Source organism: Alosa sapidissima, chromosome 1, assembly GCF_018492685.1.
Source record: "Alosa sapidissima isolate fAloSap1 chromosome 1, fAloSap1.pri, whole genome shotgun sequence".
Taxonomy (NCBI): domain Eukaryota; kingdom Metazoa; phylum Chordata; class Actinopteri; order Clupeiformes; family Clupeidae; genus Alosa; species Alosa sapidissima.
This window is the reverse complement of record NC_055957.1, coordinates 14,151,613-14,171,577: the sequence shown is the minus strand read 5'-3', so window position 1 is coordinate 14,171,577 and position 19,965 is coordinate 14,151,613. Positions and strand designations below refer to the sequence as shown.

The 19,965-nt window shown below is 41.9% G+C and overlaps 1 protein-coding gene across 3 annotated transcripts in view; it reads right to left on the bottom strand.

Moving 5' to 3' along the window:
• smg7 (SMG7 nonsense mediated mRNA decay factor) overlaps positions 1 to 19,965 on the bottom strand; it is a 127,229-nt gene that overhangs the window by 68,127 nt on the left and 39,137 nt on the right. The window lies entirely within an intron of this gene.

Below are 19,965 nucleotides of genomic sequence, written 5' to 3'. Positions count from 1 at the left end.
TGTGATGGCCGGTTTTGATTTTGTGGCACCCCGCCACAGATTAGTCAACGTATGGGAAACACTGACTAAGGGATGCTCCAATCAGTGTTTTTGGGGCCGATCATCGATTACTGAAATCACTATCTGTCGATTACTGATCACAAGATGGGCATTGAAAGAAAGTGCAGGGCTAACAGTTAAACATGGCAATGCACCAGTTACAAAGATTAAGAATAACAGAACAACATTTACAGGAAATAAAATTTTGTTTATTAGTTCATGATAGAAGAGGCCTTGTGCCTTTATGTAGTAAGGGGTGAGGGGCTTTTTATGTGAAACAAGCTATTGTGAGATATTTTTCTGTCTGCCAATGCTCATTCAGAGAAGAAAGTTCATTGTAATATAACGGTGTAACAGCTTTAGGACCTGTATAAGGCTATACAATTTTACAGTGTTGTTATTAAGATACAGCCTACTAGTTGTGAAAGACAAATAAATGGTGATAACATCAGCAGTAAAGTCTATGCTACTAGCCTACAATACGGAGATCCTTAGGGTACGTTCAGACTAAGCGTCTTTTTCTCAACCCGGCGGCGTCCGTTTTACATTATAACCCTATGGAGTAGACCGTGTTTTCAAAAAAGTTGTCGGCTTCTTTTAAAACGCGACTGCAACCGTCTTTTTCTGCAGCTCAGAAGTTGAGAAATGTTCAACCTCTAGCGGAAAAACGCCATACGTCATGCTGTCTTTTTTTACAGATGACCAATCACAAGCAGATTACCGAGACCTGTGGTTTCCCATGACAACCAAGTAAAAAATGGAGAAGGTGACAGAACACCACTCGTTTTAGTGTCTGAGCATAGGGAATTTTACCATAACATAGCCTACCAAAAGCAATAGCCAACGTAAGTTTTCTCTTCCGCAACATGTTGAACCCACACGTAACGTTAGTCACTTTGTCTATCGCAAAAAGACGCTTCCGGCTTTTTGGAACAATACGATGGCAGCTTTTTTTTCAAACTGAAAAAGCGGTCTGCACAACTTCTTTTGTCAGAAAAAGACGCTTAGTCTGAATGTACCCCTAGGCTACATTTATCTGCATTGATGGGGGCAATAATATTACTTTCGTTTTCTAATTTAGCCTGTAGGCTGTAACGGTGTAAACAAGCATGAATGGAAGTCATCAGTAGCATTCTACCTTTCAAGAAAATGGGAGTATGATGGGAGACTGCTTTTGACCCTGTTCGCTACAGCTATAATGTTATATTTTGCATATTCTAGCCAATGCCTTAGCTGGACTAAAAGGCATATTACAGCTCTTGAATTTGATAACTAGCACTTCAGGAAACTTCAGATAAAGTAACATGAAATTGCTAGCGTTGACGTGCATGTAGTCTAGGTTAGGGATGGGCATTCGATTAAATTTTCTTAGTCGATCGTTGGGAGAATTAACGATCGATTATCGATTACTCATTAATATTTCTAGGCCTATATTAAAATGAATTATTCATTTAACTTTTTACATTTAAAAATGCAATGAAAATACAAAAATACAGCGTGTTTTTCCTCAATGAGATCTTTATCACAAGAAGAATAACTTGTGGCAGTTAAACTGGACATTCGGTTAGGCTAAACTTGAAGATATTAAGCGCCGCGGTGCTCTAAACAGAGACCCTCTTTAAATAATAATTTATAAATAGAAAAGCATTTCCTGAAGGAAATACAGTGCATGAAAATGCAAAACATATGTTGTAAAATATCATACAGAGTAAAAACAAATAATGCAGATATAGTTGCAATAGTGGGTAATAAATAGGGTACATATGTTGGTTGTTATGCCAAATGAAGTGGTTGCTATGCTGGTTGCTTGGGTAATCCTGTTGGTTGCTATGGTGGTTGCTAGGTTGACATTGTGGTGGTTGCTAGGCTGTTGTTAGGGTATTTGACATGGTTGCTAGGCTGTTGCTAGGGTACTTGAGGTGGATGCTAGGCTAAACTCATTGGTTGCTATATTGGTTGCTTCATTGGTTGCTATATTGGTTGCTAGGTTATAATTGTGAAAGTGGTTGCTAGGCTGTTGCTAGGGTATTTGACATGGTTGCTAGGCTGTTGCTATGGTACCTGAGGTGGTTGCTAGGCTGTTGCTAGGTTAGTTGTGGTGGTTGCTATGCTGGTTGCTAGGTTAAACTCTTTGGTTGCTATATTGGTTGCTAGATTGTAACTGTGGAAGTGGTTGCTAGGCTGTTGCTAGGGTATTTGAAATGGTTGCTAGGCTGTTGCTATGGTACTTGAGGTGGTTGCTAGGCTGTTGCTAGGTTAGTTGTGGTGGTTGCTATGCTGGTTGCGAGGTTAAACTCATTGGTTGCTATGTTGGTTGCTAGGTTGTAACTGTGGAAGTGGTTGCTAGGCTGTTGCTAGGGTAGGGTATTTGACACGACTGTTGCTAGGGTACTTGAGGTGGTTGCTAGGCTGTTGCTAGGTTAGTTGTGGTGGTTGCTATGCTAGTTGCTAGGTTAAACTCATTGGTTGCTATATTGGTTGCTAGATTGTAACTGTGGAAGTGGTTGCTAGGCTGTTGCTAGGGTATTTGACATGGTTGCTAGGCTGTTGCCAGGGTACTTGAGGTGGTTGCTATGTTGGTTGCTAGGTAGATGAGGTTTAATATAGTTGGAATGATTGAACAGTTAAATAGGTGGATAGTTTAAATGGTTAAAATATTTAATAGGGAATTATTGTAGTGAGGACTTTATTTTGAAACAGTTGTGGACAGAGGAAACAGTTGAACAGGATGTGTAGTCTTAAGAGAATGAGACTGTATGCTTAAAGCCTGAGAAACTGACAGTTGATGCAGGTGGCCTGGCCACCTGGCACAAGATTCTAATTGCTGTCTATGGGGAAATTGTAATCGTTTTTAATTAATAGTTTAAAAAGTATAAAAGTTACAAAGATGAAACGTACATAGCACTCATGTCCTAAGTAAGACCTACGTAACATAGTTTGAATGAAGTTTCTACGTTAAACGGTTGAAGCTGCATTAACTGCGTTAGAAGAAGAAGAATAAGAAGAACTAGAAATGCAATTCCAAGAAATTACCAGTGCATGAAAATGCAAAAGTTGTGATGTAAAATATCATGTATAGTTAAAAAAGATAATACAGAGATGGTTACTAGGGTGATGTTAGGATAGACATGGTGGTTGCATAGCTTAATAAAAGTTGATAGTTTAAAAGTAGACCATTTAAAAGTTGAATGTAGATAGTTTAAAAGTTGTTGACAGATTGAAAGTATAATGAATGTTGATATTCAAATAGTTTAATGGCTGTGTATAGGTAGTTCCGGTTGAGTGGCGCATGTAGATGCAGCGACTCCTTGCTTCTCCTGAACGTGCAGTGTTTTTTTTGTTGTTAAAATGTGTTTTTCGGAATGTTTATCGCATGAAACTACGTCGGAACGCATGTACAGCCGACAGCAACTGTTGCAGATACGGGAGGAAAACAACAGTATCGATGTTTTGGACATAAAAACAGAGATGCTGGCTGAACTGGGAATACTTCGCCTGCCTACCACAACAACGGACCCGTCTGCTTCACCTGGCCGGCGTCACCGCAAGCGGTGTGCCAGGACAAGGAAGAGAGGCAAGCGAGCTGGCGTCGGAACAAGGCTAGCAGCCAACCCAACTCGCCCAGCAATACCATCCATATTCCTGGCAAACGTAAGATCACTGGACAATAAGATGGACGACATTCGGTTGCTAAGATCAGCAAACAAGACAGTGAGTAACTGCTGCGTGACTGTTATCACTGAATCATGGCTCAACGATAACATCCCCGACTCTGCTATACACCTGGAGCAGCTAACGTGCTATCGAGCAGACCGAGCCCTAGCAGACAAAAGACGTGGTGGAGGAGTTTGTGTTTACACACATGATGCTTGGTGCCGAGACGCTACGGTAGTACACAGACACTGCTCTCCACTGGCGGAGTTTATGATTATTAAGTGCCGACCCTTCTACCTCCCCAGGGAATTCACCGCGATTCTGCTGGTCGCGGTGTACATCCCCCCCAGCAACAAAAACAGTGACAGGAGCATGGCACTGAATGAGCTGTATCGGGCCGTCAGTGAACAACAAAGTGAACACCCGGATGCCTTCACAATCATCGCTGGAGACTTCAATCACGCCAATCTCAAAACTGTACTACCAAAATTTCACCAACATGTAAACTTCCCAACAAGAGGACAAAACACCCTGGACCTTGTTTACACCCCACAGAAAGAAGCCTACAAAGCCAAACCCCTCCCCCATATCGGGCAATCAGACCACATTAGCATCCTACTAATGCCCCGATACAGACAAAGAGCAAAAGTCACCAAACCGGTTCTGAAGGAGGTGAGAATGTGGCCGGAGGGGGCCGTCTCACAACTTCAGGACTGCTTTGAAACAACAGACTGGGATATCTTCAAAACAGCTGCCACCCACAACAACCACATTGACATTGAGGAATACACAGACACTGTGACCTCCTACATCACCAAATGCATCGATGATGTTACAGAAATAAAACACATCACCACTCGGGCCAACCAGAAGCCATGGCTGACAGGAGACGTCCACAGACTGCTGAGGGCCAGAGACAAAGCCTTCAGAGCTGGAGATGTAGCTGGCCTAAGAACAGCGAGGGCTAACCTGTCCCAGGGCATCAGGAAGGCAAAAAAGGATTACACAGACAAAATAACAACACACTTCAAAGACAGCAGAGATGCACAGAGCCTATGGCAGGGCATACAGGCCATCACTGACTACAAGCCTGCGCCACGGAGCTGTGAGAACAACACCTCTCTGCTAAATGACCTGAACAGTTTTTTCGCCCGTTTTGAAGCACAAAATGACACTCACCCACAGAAAACCCCACCTCCCCCCCACGACCAACCCCTGTACCTGTCCTCTGCCAGCGTGAAGAGGACACTAGCCACCATTAACCCACGCAAAGCAGCAGGCCCAGACAACATACCAGGACGAGTGCTGAAGGACTGTGCAGAAGAGCTGAAGGATGTTTTTACAGACATTTTCAACACCTCTCTGGAGCAAGCAGTCATCCCATCACTTTTCAAAACTGCCACCATCATACCCGTGCCAAAGAAATCATCACCATCATGCTTCAATGACTACCGTCCTGTAGCACTCACGCCCATAATCATGAAGTGCTTCGAACGGCTAGTCATGTCACACATCAAAGCCACCCTACCCCCCACCCTGGACCCCTTCCAGTTTGCATACCGAGCCAAACGATCCACGGAGGATGCAATCTGCTCTGCCCTCCATCCAGCCCTCACCCACTTAGACAATAAAGACTCATATGTGAGAATGCTGTTCATAGACTTCAGTTCAGCATTCAATACCATAATACCACAACAACTCATCAGCAAACTGGACAAGCTAGGATTCAGTACCTCCCTCTGCAACTGGCTGCTGGATTTCCTGTTGCAGAGACCACAAGCAGTACGTGTCGGGAACAACACCTCAAGCACTCTGACCCTGAGCACGGGGGCCCCTCAAGGGTGTGTGCTCAGCCCCCTGCTCTTCACACTGCTAACACATGACTGTACAACCACTCACAGCTCCAACCATCTGGTGAAGTTTGCGGACGACACAACACTGGTGGGCCTCATCACTAAGGGCGATGAGGCTCACTACAGAGAAGAAGTAGACCTGCTGGCTAAATGGTGCAAAGACAACAACCTCCTGCTAAATGTCAGCAAGACCAAGGAGATTGTTGTCAACTTTCAGAGAGGCCACAAACAACTGCCGCCACTGTCCATCGACGGAGATGCTGTGGAGAGAGTGAGCAGCACAAAATTTCTGGGGGTGCACATCAGCGACGACCTCTCCTGGACCACCAACACAGCATCACTGGCGAAGAAAGCCCAGCAGCGCCTCTACTTCTTGCGCAAATTGAAGAAGGCAAGTGCCACGCCTCCTGTCATGACTACATTCTACAGAGGGACCATCGAGAGCATCGTCTCCAGCAGCATCACAGTGTGGGGCGGAAGCTGCACAGATCAGAACAGGAAGACCCTCCAGCGCACTGTTAACACAGCTAAGAGGATCATTGGAGCACCACTCCCCTCCCTGCAGGACATTTACACCACCCGCCTCACCCGCAAAGCACTAATGATTGTCAAGGATACAACCCACCCTGCACACGAACTGTTCAGCCTCCTGCCCTCTGGAAAGCGGTACAGGAGCCTCCGCTCCCGCACCACCAGACTGGCAAGTAGCTTCATCCACCAAGCAATCAGGATGCTGAACACTCTACCCACTCTCCCATCACTGACAGCCCCCCCCACCCACCAGCCAACCAGGAACCTAGGAAACTAGGATCCTGTCTACCAAACCCCCCCAGTTACTTCATGTAACTGTTAAGACTATAGAAATATACAACACAACTACCTCTATTTTTTTTTAATATATGTCCTATATTTCTATTTTGATACATACATGTTCTATATCTCAGTCTTGCACTTTAATTTAATGTTTATTGTCTATGGCTATGTCCATAGTATGTCTATGTCTGTATTTAAAGCATGTCTATGTCTGCATGGGAAAGTAAGAAACGAAATTTCAATTCTTTGTATGACCAGTGCATGTAAAGAAATTGACAATAAAAGCCGACTTGACTTGACTTGACTTGATAGGTAGATATTTGATGATAACTGAAAGTTGGAATGGCTCTAATGTTTGCTAGCAGTTATGCTAACAATTTTAACGATGCTAACAATGCTAACTATGCTAAACATGTTACTTAGCTAACTTAGCTAATGTTTTCTAGCAGTTTTGCTAAAAATGTTAACTATGATAACAATGTTAACTAGTTAACCATGCTACCTAGCTAGAGTCCAGAATGAATTTCATCAAGCCAGTACCTTTCCGGAAATGTTGCTCCTGCAGCTGCCATCTTTAGGGTAAAGTCCGTAGGAGTCGATTGCCGAGTGTGGAGTAACACGCTCTGGAAATTGTGATTTTCCAGAGCGTGTTACAGATTGCTCAATTTTCGGACTGATTGCACTGAAATCTAGGGGGCATTTGACGGCTCACTATTACATTTCCTGTAGTTGAAAGTCAGGATTTTCACCCACTGTTTATTGTGAGACGAGGCAGCCGCTTTCATTCATTCAAAACGTGCGCTGTGCTGTAATGGAAACCTTATTGCATAGCCAAGTAGCCTTAAATTAAATTCGTAGGCTGGAATGCCTAAACCTAGTCTAGGTTTTATGCTGCATTCGCGACATCATTCTATGGTTCACACCTGTAATGTTTTTGGATGTTGCAGTGTATTTTGTAGACCATCATTTAAGCTACATGGTTAGAAGTCATTCTTAAATACCAGTTCTATTAAAACACAAAAAAAAAACAAATGTAAACTGACCCTTACTGATAGTAGGTGAGTTAGGGCACACAGCAATCTATGTAAACCAAAATGAACAACGTTTCCAAGTTACCTGTCTTAGAGGTTCATTGAGTTCCATCAGAATAGCATGCTCATCGAACCACAATCCCTGGTATCGGCTATGCAAATGATCAAAGGCTTTCTGGCGCAGGTCGTGTGGTATGCGATTCAATTGCATATACTGTTTCAATTCATTTTTCTGGAAAACACAAAATACATTAGGTTTGAAATTAAATCAGTCTAACAATCAGTTGCAGCAACATCCCCTAGATGGTTTATAACTACCAAATATAACACATCTTGCAACAAGTATGCTATGTTATGACCAATCTAATCATTCCCACAAACTGACAATGACAAGTTTAAGGAGCAAGTAAATCTTTGGGGCCGGTATCCTGGACATGGATTAAGCCTACAGTAGTCTTGGCCTAGAAGAGAACTTCAGAGAGGATTTGAGTAAGAGCTTCTAGTCTAGCTTTTAGTCTACGACCATTTTAGAAAGGAGTAGGCTAGTATATGGTCCCATATAGTGCATACACAGCATCACTCATAAACAAACTGTTCTTAATACTATTTTCCTGTGTTGGAAAATGGTGCAGAAGACGTATTGGTGCGTTCCAGTTGTACTTGTAAGTCATAATTTCGAGAGGGAAGTTGAGTTTGTATACCCAAGATGGCTATGCCCATTAGCAGTAAATGAGAGATGTAGAAATAGACTGTTTATTAGCAATTCTGGGCCCTATCACGACAGTCTAAAGCGCATGGTCACTAGCCAAAAGCTTATTCAAATTTAGTAGGATGTTCATTCCACATTGGGAGTGTTTATCAAACGTTGTTATCAAACGTTGGGCGGATGGCGCAACAAGGCGTTCCTAGGTTTCTTAATCAGTCATGGGTGTGTTTAGGGCGTAACATCATTTAAACCAATGAGAATGACATTTGTCATTTCCTTTAACAATATTGCAACAAGTGTCGCAACCACCACTCGCAAGTATAAATGGTTACAGCGCTCCCGTAACGTCACATTGTCGCACGACAGGTCGGGAATGGCGAGTATGTAAAAGACATAATTAAAAAGAAAGGCAACACCGCCACAGTGATAAAGCAAAGCAATCTTCCCTGATGACGACAGTGGTCAGCTGGTGAGGGATCAATATGTGTTAAATTAGTCAATATGCATGCTTTAAATTTAAGTTAAATATGTCCTGCAGTGGCAGAGGAATTTGGATTTCTTTTCTCTGTGGCCCTTATATTCAGTCATTTTATATATAGCCTTATAGTTTGGGAAACTGTAAATTATCTAATGATTGCAACATCATCTAAAAATCATCATTTATCCAAAATGAATGAAATTAATGATCACAAATGTTTAAATAATGACAATGGATCTAGTTATATGTGATAACAATGTGTAGTGGGCAGTGGAATAACTATTGGTTTCCATTTGTGGTGACTGCTGACTGAGGTAAGGGATGAGATTAAATAGATCCTGGAATTTAGCCTGGTCTGGAGCAGGCTAGCTCCACAGAATAAATCTCCATGGTAACTTATAACATAACCTATCCGGTAACGCTTTAGAATAACATGTGCTTATTAGGTATTAACAGTGCATAATAAGCAGTTAACAATTCATTACTAACAGTTAGTTAACTGTTGTTATCCTTTAATAACATTAACTAACTGTTAACATGCAGCTTGTGTTAAGTGTTAATAAGCAGCCTTTTAAGTTACTTACAAGCATATTTGTTAACAGTTGTAAGTGTTAACAAGCAGCTTGTTAATGCTTGTTAATGGTGTATAAGACAAAGAGGTGGATAACTAATACGCTTATAAGACCTTTCTTACCTATTTGTAGTACATTTTGCAGCCCCCCAATCTAAAGCGAGGACCATGTAGCCTATAGTTCCACAAGCCCAACCTTCTATCTCTTTATATACTGTATCTCTCTATCTAGCTTGGTTTAGCTGTGAGAAATGCACCTTCAAAATTGTTGCAGTGAGCAGGACCCGATCCCCGGTCTCCCACGTCAGGGGGTGCATCGCTACTTGTTGAGCTACATTATTGTTCCTAATTTGCTGATGAAAATGTTCATTTTGATTCTATATTCCGATGTTCTATATCATACTAGCTATGCTTTTTGTTTCTGATGGAAAAGTGGTGTATAATTTCCTTAATCTTTGTTCAGTGAACGCATAAAACAGTTTGTCAGTTTGTCAGCAGTCTAAAGATATGCCAGCTTTGTATATAGTTTGGTTACCTAGCAACCGAGGCTTAAAGACGATAAGTGGGTGCGTTCAAAGCTCTGGTTCAAAGTTGCAAACATAGGCGAACGTTCGTGATCGATTTAAAACATGTTTCAGTTTGCCTTGAACAGAGGCGAACATTCGTGGTCTGTTTCTGCATTAATTAAACACCACTTTTCCATCAGAAACATATTTGTAAAAAGCATAGCTAGTGTGATATAGCACTTCGGAATATAGAATCAACATAAACAATTTCATCAGCTGTATAAGAAAAGTAGTGTATAAGTATAAGTATACTCTTTTGATCCCGTGAGGGAAATTTGGTCTCTGGATTTATCCCAATCCGTGAATTAGTGAAACACACACAGCACACAGTGTACACACAGTGAGGTGAAGCACACACTAATCCCGGCACAGTGAGCTGCCTGCTACAGCGGCGCTCGGGGAGCAGTGAGGGGTTAGGTGCCTTGCTCAAGGGCACTTCAGCCGTGCCTACTAGTCGGGGTTCGAACCGGCAACCCTCCAGTTACAAATCCGAAGCGCTAACCCTTAGGCCACAGCTGCCCCCCAGTAGGCCACAGCTGCCCCAATATGTGTAGCTCAATAAGTAGTGATGCACTCTCTGATGCAGGCGACCGGGGTTCGATTCCTGCTCACAGCAACAATTTTGAAGGTGTATTTCTCACAGCTAAACCAAGCTAGATGGAGAGATACAGTATATAGAGAGATAGAAGGTTGGGCTTGTTGGAACTATAGGCTACATGGTCCTCGCTTTAGATTGGGGGGCTGCAAAATTTACTACAAATAGGTAAGAAAGGTCTTATAAGTGTATTAGTTATCCACCTCTTTGTCTTATACACCATTAATAAGCATTAACAAGCTGCTTGTTAACACTTACAACTGTTAACAAATATGCTTGTAAGTAACTTAAAAGGCTGCTTATTAACACTTACAAGCTGCATGTTAACAGTTAGTTAATGTTATTAAAGGATAACAACAGTTAACTAACTGTTAGTAATGAATTGTTAACTGCTTATTATGCACTTTTAATACCTAATAAGCACATGTTATTCTAAAGCGTTACCACATATCCTACTGCCCCCTATCCCGCTTTTGTGCAACCGGATCACGGATAAATTGAGCCAGGATAACTAAGATATCCCGGGGGGTATTCCATCAACCTCGCTAATGAAGGCGGTGCTTAACAGAAATAGCCTGGCTTGAACTAGCGTAGACTTTCACTTGGGGCTGAACCGTTCCATTAACTCAAGTTAGCGGCATCTTGGCCTCGTTTATTCAAGCGAGGTTTAGTTCAGCTTCATCTCTGCTCGTGCACGAGGTAGAAAAGTAGACCAAAACAGTAGATTGACGAAAAGACGATATATGTCGTAAAATTAAGACAATACTAGATGATTTCTGTTCGATAGGCAAGCGCCATCTACAGGATTTTCATCGAAAGTCATCAAATTTAACATCGAGAGAAAAAAATAGATTGCCTACAGAAATTGGAGAATAATGAAAGCATACATTTAAAACAACAATGCTAATGGTTTGAAATCAATTGCGAGTTTGATTGGCTTCACTCTTGAACACAGACTATAGCCTACAGTCTATGCTTGAACAAAACGAGTGAATGAATAAATAGTATAAACTCAAAAACAACTTTGCCATATATTCAAAACTATCTATAGCCACGTTCTTATATTAAAATTGTTCACTCTAAATTATTGTCTAGGTGTAGGTGGTCATAAAATAAATTAGTATCAATAGTATAGTATAATAGCCTGTCTCCCATAAGTCCCAAAGTGTTTGAAATAAAATTATCTGAAATGCAATGGCTTTCAATTCAATTTATGCCTAGTTTTTGATCTGTGTGGCACACAGTTGATTTGACATTCATGAACAATCGTCGACACATGAAGCAGTTTTAATTATTCGCTGCCTAGGCTACAGAATAATTATCCTTTGGCTTGCATCAGATATAATATGTCACTGAACAGCCTACCAAATGTGCATGACCCTTTATCAGCCGTAGACATATGTCTTTCATCAAAGATTATAACTAAAAATGCCATCATCAAGGTGATAAACAATGTAGCCTTAATACTTCGTATGGGAAGCGAACCTGCGAACACGCAAGAATGAAATTCCTTTCCTATACCGTCTCGCTGCACGTTACACCACCACCGAACGTACTGTAAGTGACGCAGAGTAGCACGATTCCTAGAACCACACGCATGTGAAGTTAAAACATGTTTAATCGTATAATCTTCATACATTCTTTGGAGGTAGTGAATGTGTAAATCCATGCTTGGTGCACTGTCGGAAAAAAACATTTCTATAGGCCTACTTCTATTTTTGAAGTTGTAGGCTACAGGTGACGAGAGCACAGGTTGACGGAACCATCTTTTTGGACTCGTTTTCCGACTGATGGTTTTTTTTTTGCAACACAGCTTAATTTAGCTTGAAAGTTAACCTGCTACGGAGCAGGTTAGTTCTGTGGCATAAATTCCCATGGTTACCAAGCTGGGATTCACGTTAACCTCATTAATGGAACGGACTTCTCACTAAAATTAGCGAGACTTATCGAAATAAGCCAGGTTTGGCCTTTAGCGAGGTTGATGGAATACCCCCCCCGGCTTAATCCCTTATCCTAGTTTTGTGCAACAGGCCCCAGGTTTCTCTTGATCAGTGGCGCAATGCTTTTTAGGTAGTGTACATTAGCGATTTATAGACAACGCGCCGGACTACTCCCTAGGTTGTTCTTCGCCACACCTCCTGGTGCATTTTTTAAAAATGAGACGTGTAAAATACCAAAATACAGTTTGCGCTGGCGCCAGGGTGGAAAATAGGGGTCTCTGTCTTTTTTATATCTCATTAAATCAGTCATAGACACAAAAGGCCTCAATGTCCAAAGACAAACACAATTAGCGAGTTTTTCTGTCAGCAGAAAGCAGTGCCTTGCCATTTTGCGTGGAAATACTTCATAAGGTAAACAGCACTCATCACTTCCTGTTACCGCCTTCCAACGCAATTTGCAATGCCCATAACTGCACGGTATAATTCCACCACAAGCGCATATGCAACAAATGCATAACGCATGTAGCATACTGCAACTCACACACACACACACTATACACACGCACTCAGTGAGAGACTTGGGCCTGGGACGATGCACTCAACCGCTCTATTCTCGCAGGAATGGATGACTGACACACACGTAGCTCCTGGTCCACAGCTCTCATATATAGAGTAGTAGCGTAGTAGGCTGCTACAACATGGTCAGACTTTTATAATCGCGGAGCAACGTAACGATGCATTCTGAAGCCCTGTTTCTTTTCTCCCACGCCGTTGTGCACCGGGTGCACTTTTCTCCTCCGATAATATACTTGTACTCGTAACGAAAGGCAATTGAAAATGTAGCAGAGTAAAGAGTAGATTATTTGCTCAAAAATGTACTTGAGTGAAAGTAGAAGTACAGTTATGAAAAAGGAATATGGAAAGTTGCCGTTCCTCGAAAAAAATACTTTTTTACTCATGTGCGTTAGGCTACTTGTAACGCAATAGGCCTACTACCCACCCCTGGAAGATGAATCATACTGTCGTTTCTTCGTCTTGCTAGGTCTCTCCCTCGTTCACTGAATGACCACACGATGAAGAGGATGATTTTAAGGCCTAATGTATCAGACTCTGGAGATTTTCTTTTCATTCATTAATTAACTGCGACACAACGCTATGACAACTAATCCGCTATCGAGCGCTGTAAATATTTGAAGATGTCATACAGGCTACGTTCCAAACCATGATTGCAGCTTCGGTGTTAGAAAAAAATAATCTGAACTATTTTCTCTGATGTGGCCTCCATTTACTTAACTGTGTGATAAAGCTAGAAGAAAGATTCCAAAATTCTGCATTAATTTATTTTAATTTTATTTTATTTGCCTAGTGTCAGCCACGTTTCTGCGGCACCCTTGAGGATGCCGGACGGCACCCCGGTTGAGAAACACTGCCCTAGTCTAGCAGATTGGGAAGTGGATGATGTGAAAGTACAGCATTAGAAAGGCAAACAAAAGTTAAAGTTGCTTTTAAGGTAGGCTACTACAATGAAGAAAAACTGGTGCTCTGAATAAGTTACTGATTCTGTTGTGTCTGAAAGGTTATCTAATTGACACATTTAACCACAATTTGGATTACACCTCCTTTTAAGGGGCCATATTATGCAAAACTTACTTTTTCTGTGCTTTTGTACTTCCATTTGGGTCTCTGATGCTTCTACAAACACTCCAGGTGCAAAACAAAACTGTGCGTTGTGTTTTTGTGGGTTAGAGAGAGGTTGATGTCAGAAACTATGCACTTCTGTGAGCTAGTCAGAAATCTTCCCTATTGACACGTCTCAATAAGAGAAATTTGAATATTACTACACCCAGAGCCATATAGGGCGCTGACTACCCACCCCCATCTGAAAAATATAGTTTCCAACCAGCACCATGCAAAAGAGTATCAACAGTATTTTGTGTAGTAGGCTACTGTATATGACCGCTTCGCTAGCGTAGCTAGCGGCAGTCATAATAAAGTCTAATATGGGACCTTTAAAAGGCAGAAATATTTCACTCCAAAACAGACGTGTGCTGTTTTCATACATAAGCTGGAATACATAATTGATCGCTATTAACACTTGTCCCATGTTTTTGCACAATACTCGTACTTTCCCCTCAACCTTCCCATAAATGCATGCATGAGTAAGAAAAGTGCAGTTCGCCATTCTGCACTCCAGTGGCAGGCAAAATGCTCTTTCATCCCTGTGCGGTCTGTTTTGCACATAAGTTGCCATGTTTTAAGTTGCAAATAGCGTCAGCATGTCTCCATCTGTAGCTATGTTGCTACAGTGTTTGTATGTGTACAATACTATGTAATTCATCATTATGAACTGGTATTACAAGGATACAAGGACGTTTATTGTCACATGCATATAGTTACTGGATGTAAGAAATGCAGTGAAATTATGTCTGGTGTCAGCCTATTTGTGCATTTATGGGGGGGGGGGGGTAAAAAGTGTAGTAGAAGAGGGGTTTAGTAGATTAAGTGGCAAGGGCTGCGCATAAGAAAGGTGGGGGAGGATTGAGATGGGGGGGGGGGGGCACCAACAAGGAGCACCCAAGAGCAACAGGGGCAAGGAAAAACTCCCTTACTAAGGAAGAAACCTTGGGCAGATCCACGGCTCAAGGGGCTAACCCAACTGCCAGGGGTCTTGGTGTGTGTGTTGGGGGGATGACAAGGGAGATGGTATAGTGTGCTGTGTATGTGGGGAGAGGGCAGTGTGCAATATGTCATGAGACAATGTGCTGTGTATTCGGGGGGGGGGGGGGGGGGGGGGGGGGGTGTACTGCCAGCACACTGTATGTACAGTATGATGTATGTGAGTGATGACAGTGGTATTGCTACATCTGGTGTATCTGTGATGTCACACAATTGCAATTTCCAATTTCCTGTTACCACTTATGAGGCAACACGGCATATAAACATAGAGCCATAAACTGCTTTTGCAATGACCTTCATAGAGTCATTTAGCATTTCTATCTGGTACACAGAAATAATGCACACCTCACCTTCTGATTGTAGACATTCTCACTGGCCCTGGAGTTAGTCACCAGGGCTGTTATTTGGGCCAGAACCAGGGCATACATGACTGTTCCCACCATCATGCTTATTATATCAACCCATAGCTGCATGACACCTGAAAGGATAAGGTTTCAAATTAATAAAAATATTCTACAGACGTTGGAACTTTGAGATGGTGTATGCATGGCGACGCATTGATATCTGCCTACTGCACCAACAACCTTTCCGAATTCTTTTTGAATGTGCAAAACTCTGAAATGCCCTTTCACTGGCACTTCATTGATTTGGAATGTTTCAAATACACTTACAATGCTAAAAGGCCTCAACCAAAAATTCTCCCAGATCTATGTGATATACCAGTAGCCTGGCTTTGCCCTCCTACGTACTTCCACTAAATTTTCATTTTCCTTCAGTACGTAGTCTGGGTTTGCGATTTTCTCCAGCCAATCTTTACAGTACCTGTCCAATCAGCGAACAGAGGGAGTGGCTGAGAACAATGACATTCAATTTGTGCGAAGACAAAACTGAAACTTATTGTGATAAACAGAAGTAGCAACATCAAAAAATGCAGAAATCTATTTACAGCAAAGGTAGACCCACATACATTGTTTCCTGACTGTTGATGCTGTTTATTGTCAGTTTGTAAAGTTTAGGCAAAGTAGGAAGTAATGTTAGGAATCTCTGATCAATGTGATTGGTAAGGCTGAACCAGTGATTTCAAAGTTAGTGCCTGTCGCGATGCAAGTGTTGCAAACATTTCCCAATTGAAAGTTGCCAGACTATTCACTTTGTGAAAGAGTCTGGATATGTCCAGGCTAGCCAGTAGCGTGTGGTGAGTTTTTGTTGCAGGCAAGCAAAGCTGATGACCACCACGAATAAAAGTGGATTTTTACCACGCAAGAAATGTCTAACAAGTAAACTAACAACCACCCTCACCACCACTCCTCCCTCAGCTGGTCTAATCTAACGTCACTTCCTAGAGAGCCATCAGTCGAAAATTGGTATCTCCTCAACCGCTATTCAGCGGATATAGTCTGTTGTTTACTAAGGCAACTTGACATCAATAACAACAGTGTTGTTGGTGGAAAAACACACAGAAAACCAGTCAACTTCAAGCCAACTAACATGTAGTAGGTTGGGGGGATGTTGGATATGCAGTATGGACAACATGGATTTAACATTAAAAAAAGCATAGAAGGGCAATAGTCAAAGAATAGTTTAAAAAGTAAAGAATAAAAAAGAAAACAAAGCACACAAGGTAATAGTACATAGAAGCATAAAATGGCAATAGATTAAGTGTTGAAAATGAAGCCACAAGGTCAAGAGAATTGTCCGTAGACCTATGAGACAGGGTTGTGTGAAGACACAGATGTGGGGAAGGATACAATAACATTTCTGCAGCACTGAAAGTGCCCAAGAGCAAGGTAGCCTCCATTATTCTCAACTGGAAAAGTTTGGAACAACTAACAGTCTTCCTAGATCTGGCCGCTCAGCCAAACTGAGTAATCCGGGATGCAGGGCCTTGGTCAGACAGGTAACAAAGGGCCCAATGGTCACTATAAATGAGATCCAGAGATCATTTGAGAGGATGAGAGAAGCGTAAAGAAGGACAAACATCAGTGCAGCACTCCACCAATCACACCTTTATGGTAGTGGACAGATGGAAGCCTTTTTTTTTGTCAGGAGTTTGCCAAAAAGCACCTGAACGACTCTCAGACAATGACAAGTAAAATCATCTAATCTAATCATCTAAGACTGAACTATTTGACCACAATTCCCAACTGTGTTTTTTATTACTTTATTTTTTGTAATCAATTATTTATTTATTTTCTTGCAATCATTATTCACGCATTGGCGGGGAAACTACTTCACAATAGGAAAAAAAACATTAGGCTGGTTACAGCATCCTTAAAAAATATCACAGAGGCACTGTGAAGTGTTGCTTATTCTGATGCCTGTTTCCCCTCTTCTCCCCATGTCCCCCCTGTCTCCACACCACCCAGCCCAAGCCCACCCTCCAACCGCTAACATGATTCACTTTTTTTTTTTAACAAAAAAAAAAGAAAGAAGCAACACAGAACACACACACACACCTCTCAACCCTTTCCCCTTGCCACCCAGGAATCTCCCCTCCAATATAACCATACAGAGAGAGATGCTAAGTTTGACCTTATCTACATCATATTGTTTATTTTCTCTAATAGCTCTGACCAGCAATCAATATTAAAGGTTTTAGCATGATGTAAACGTGCTGTGGAGAGCTCTAGCTGAGCAATATCCCGGTAAGAAGAGAGCCATTTCCTCACTGACAGTGCATGCGGTGGTTTCCAGCGGCAGACTATCATTCTTTTGGCGGCTGTCAGACCGGCCAGAAGAAGACGCCTACTGTTTATTGTTAGCTTCAGGGACGATGTGTCATTGAGTAGAAGCAGACATGATGAGAGAGGAATGGGTGCTTTGATAATACTAGACATGATGGCTGAAGCACTATGCCAAAATCTATTAACCTCTGGACACTGCCACACCATATGGTAAAAGGTAGCAATGGTATTGTCTGGACAGTAATCACAGTATGTTTCTAAGTTTCATTTGCTGTAATCTTCGCGGAGTTAAGTACGACCTATGGATTAATTTATAATGTATCATTTGATGGTCAGGGTTTCTGGAAGATAGGGATATGTTTGACCATACCACGCCCCAGTCTGGGTCCTGGGAGGTGTTAATATCTGTCTTCCAGAGTCTGACAAGTGATAAGGGCTTATATCAGTTATAAACTTATATAAGTCTGAGACAATACCATTGATTTTACCCTTAGTGTCAAAAAATACATGAAGGGGATGATTCCCCAACTCGATACCCCAAGGAACGCCCTGAGTGCGCATTGCTGTGTGTAACTGTAAGTAAAAGTAGAAAGTGCTCGGTAAATTATAGGATCTCTCTAGGTCATGGAATGCACGAAGACCCTGTTCCCCTATGATGTCCTTGAAGACACAGACCCCTCTATTGCTCCACTGAGGAAACAAAATTGGTTTCTTATCGATTAAAAGAGAGTGATTGCTGAAGATTGAGCAAAGAATGTGTTTGGGATTTTGGCAAATCGGTGGACTTTATGCCATACCGTAAGAAGATAAGAGATTATTGGCCCAAAATCACGTTTAACTGTGCTATGGGGTATGTTAGAATATACCAGACCAGACAGACAATATGGATGTGTTAAACGTTCTTCAATGGGACGCAGCTGGGTTCAGCCAGGTGGCAAGTGAGTGCAAAACAAAGCTCCAAATACCATTCAAGCTTAGGCAAATTGATACCTCCTGATAATCTATGTCTTTGTAGAGTAGATGCTTTGATTCTGGGTTTTTTTCTGTTCCATAAATAAGACCTAATGATTGAGTGTAGCTTCTTCCAGTAACCACCTGGTGGAGCTAGGGGGATCATACTGCTCACAAAATTAATGCGAGGCAGTATGTTCATCTTGATGACTGAAAGTCTAGACTGGAAAGAAGTAGGGAGCATACCCCATCTATTCAGGTCGCCATCCACATTTTTTTAGAACTTTATTATAATTGTCAGCAGTTAATAAATTGAGTGAGTGACAGATGGACACTCCTAGATATGTGAAACTACTAACAACTGGAATATTGAGAGGAGGTATCTGATCATCCAGTCCCCCCAGCAACATTAAAGCTGATTTTGTCCAGTTTATTTTGTAGCCTGAAATACTGCTGAAGTTCTCAAAGATTTTAAGAAAATGTGGGAGGGATTTAGAAGGATTTTTTTGTGAAAATTAAGATGTCATCTGCATACAGAGAGATGCAATGCGGTGTGTCGTAAATAATGATTGGTTCTAGAGCCTCCGACTGCCGTATTGCCTGGGCAACAGGTTCCAAAGACAGAGAAAATAAAAGTGGAGATAAAGGACAACCCTGACGGGATGATCTTGTAACTGGAAACCTTGCTGAACAGTTGCTGCCCGTTATATCGACTGCAGAGGGGTTAGCATACAGTAACTTCATCATAGACATAATCATAGAGATAAAGCTATCACTGAAACCCATGATTTCGAGGACAGACCACAAGTAACACCACTCCAGTCGATCAAAAGCCTTCTCAGCATCTAATGAGAGAATGGCATTTTGATCTTCTGAATTGGAGGCTGAATCTATAATGTGTAGCAAGCGACGGACATTGTCCGACGCTAGTCTAGATTCGATAAACCCAGTTTGGTCATGATGGACCAGATGGGGCATGTAGGGCTCTAAACGTGTAGCTAAGACCATAGCATAAAGCTTGACTTCACAGTTCAGAAGACTTAGAGGCCTGTAAGAGGAACAGTCGTGAGATGGCTTGTCCTTCTTAAGTAAAAGAGATATTATTGCAATATTTGAACTGGCAGAAAAGGAGCCTCTATTAATGGAGAAGTTGAGCATATTCAGCAATAGAGTACCAAGCTGTGGCCAGAAGGCCTCAAACAGCTCTGGTGGTATACCGTCCAGGAGTGCGTTTCCCAACTACGGTAGCAACTAACATGGTTGCAACTATGTAAGTACGACACAACTGTTCCCCAAAACGATAGTGTGAACTATGGTGGTGGAACTTACATAGTACGATGCATCGTGACACTGCGTCAGTGTTTCCCAAAACCATAGTAGCAACTAACGTTCGCAACCACTATCGTAA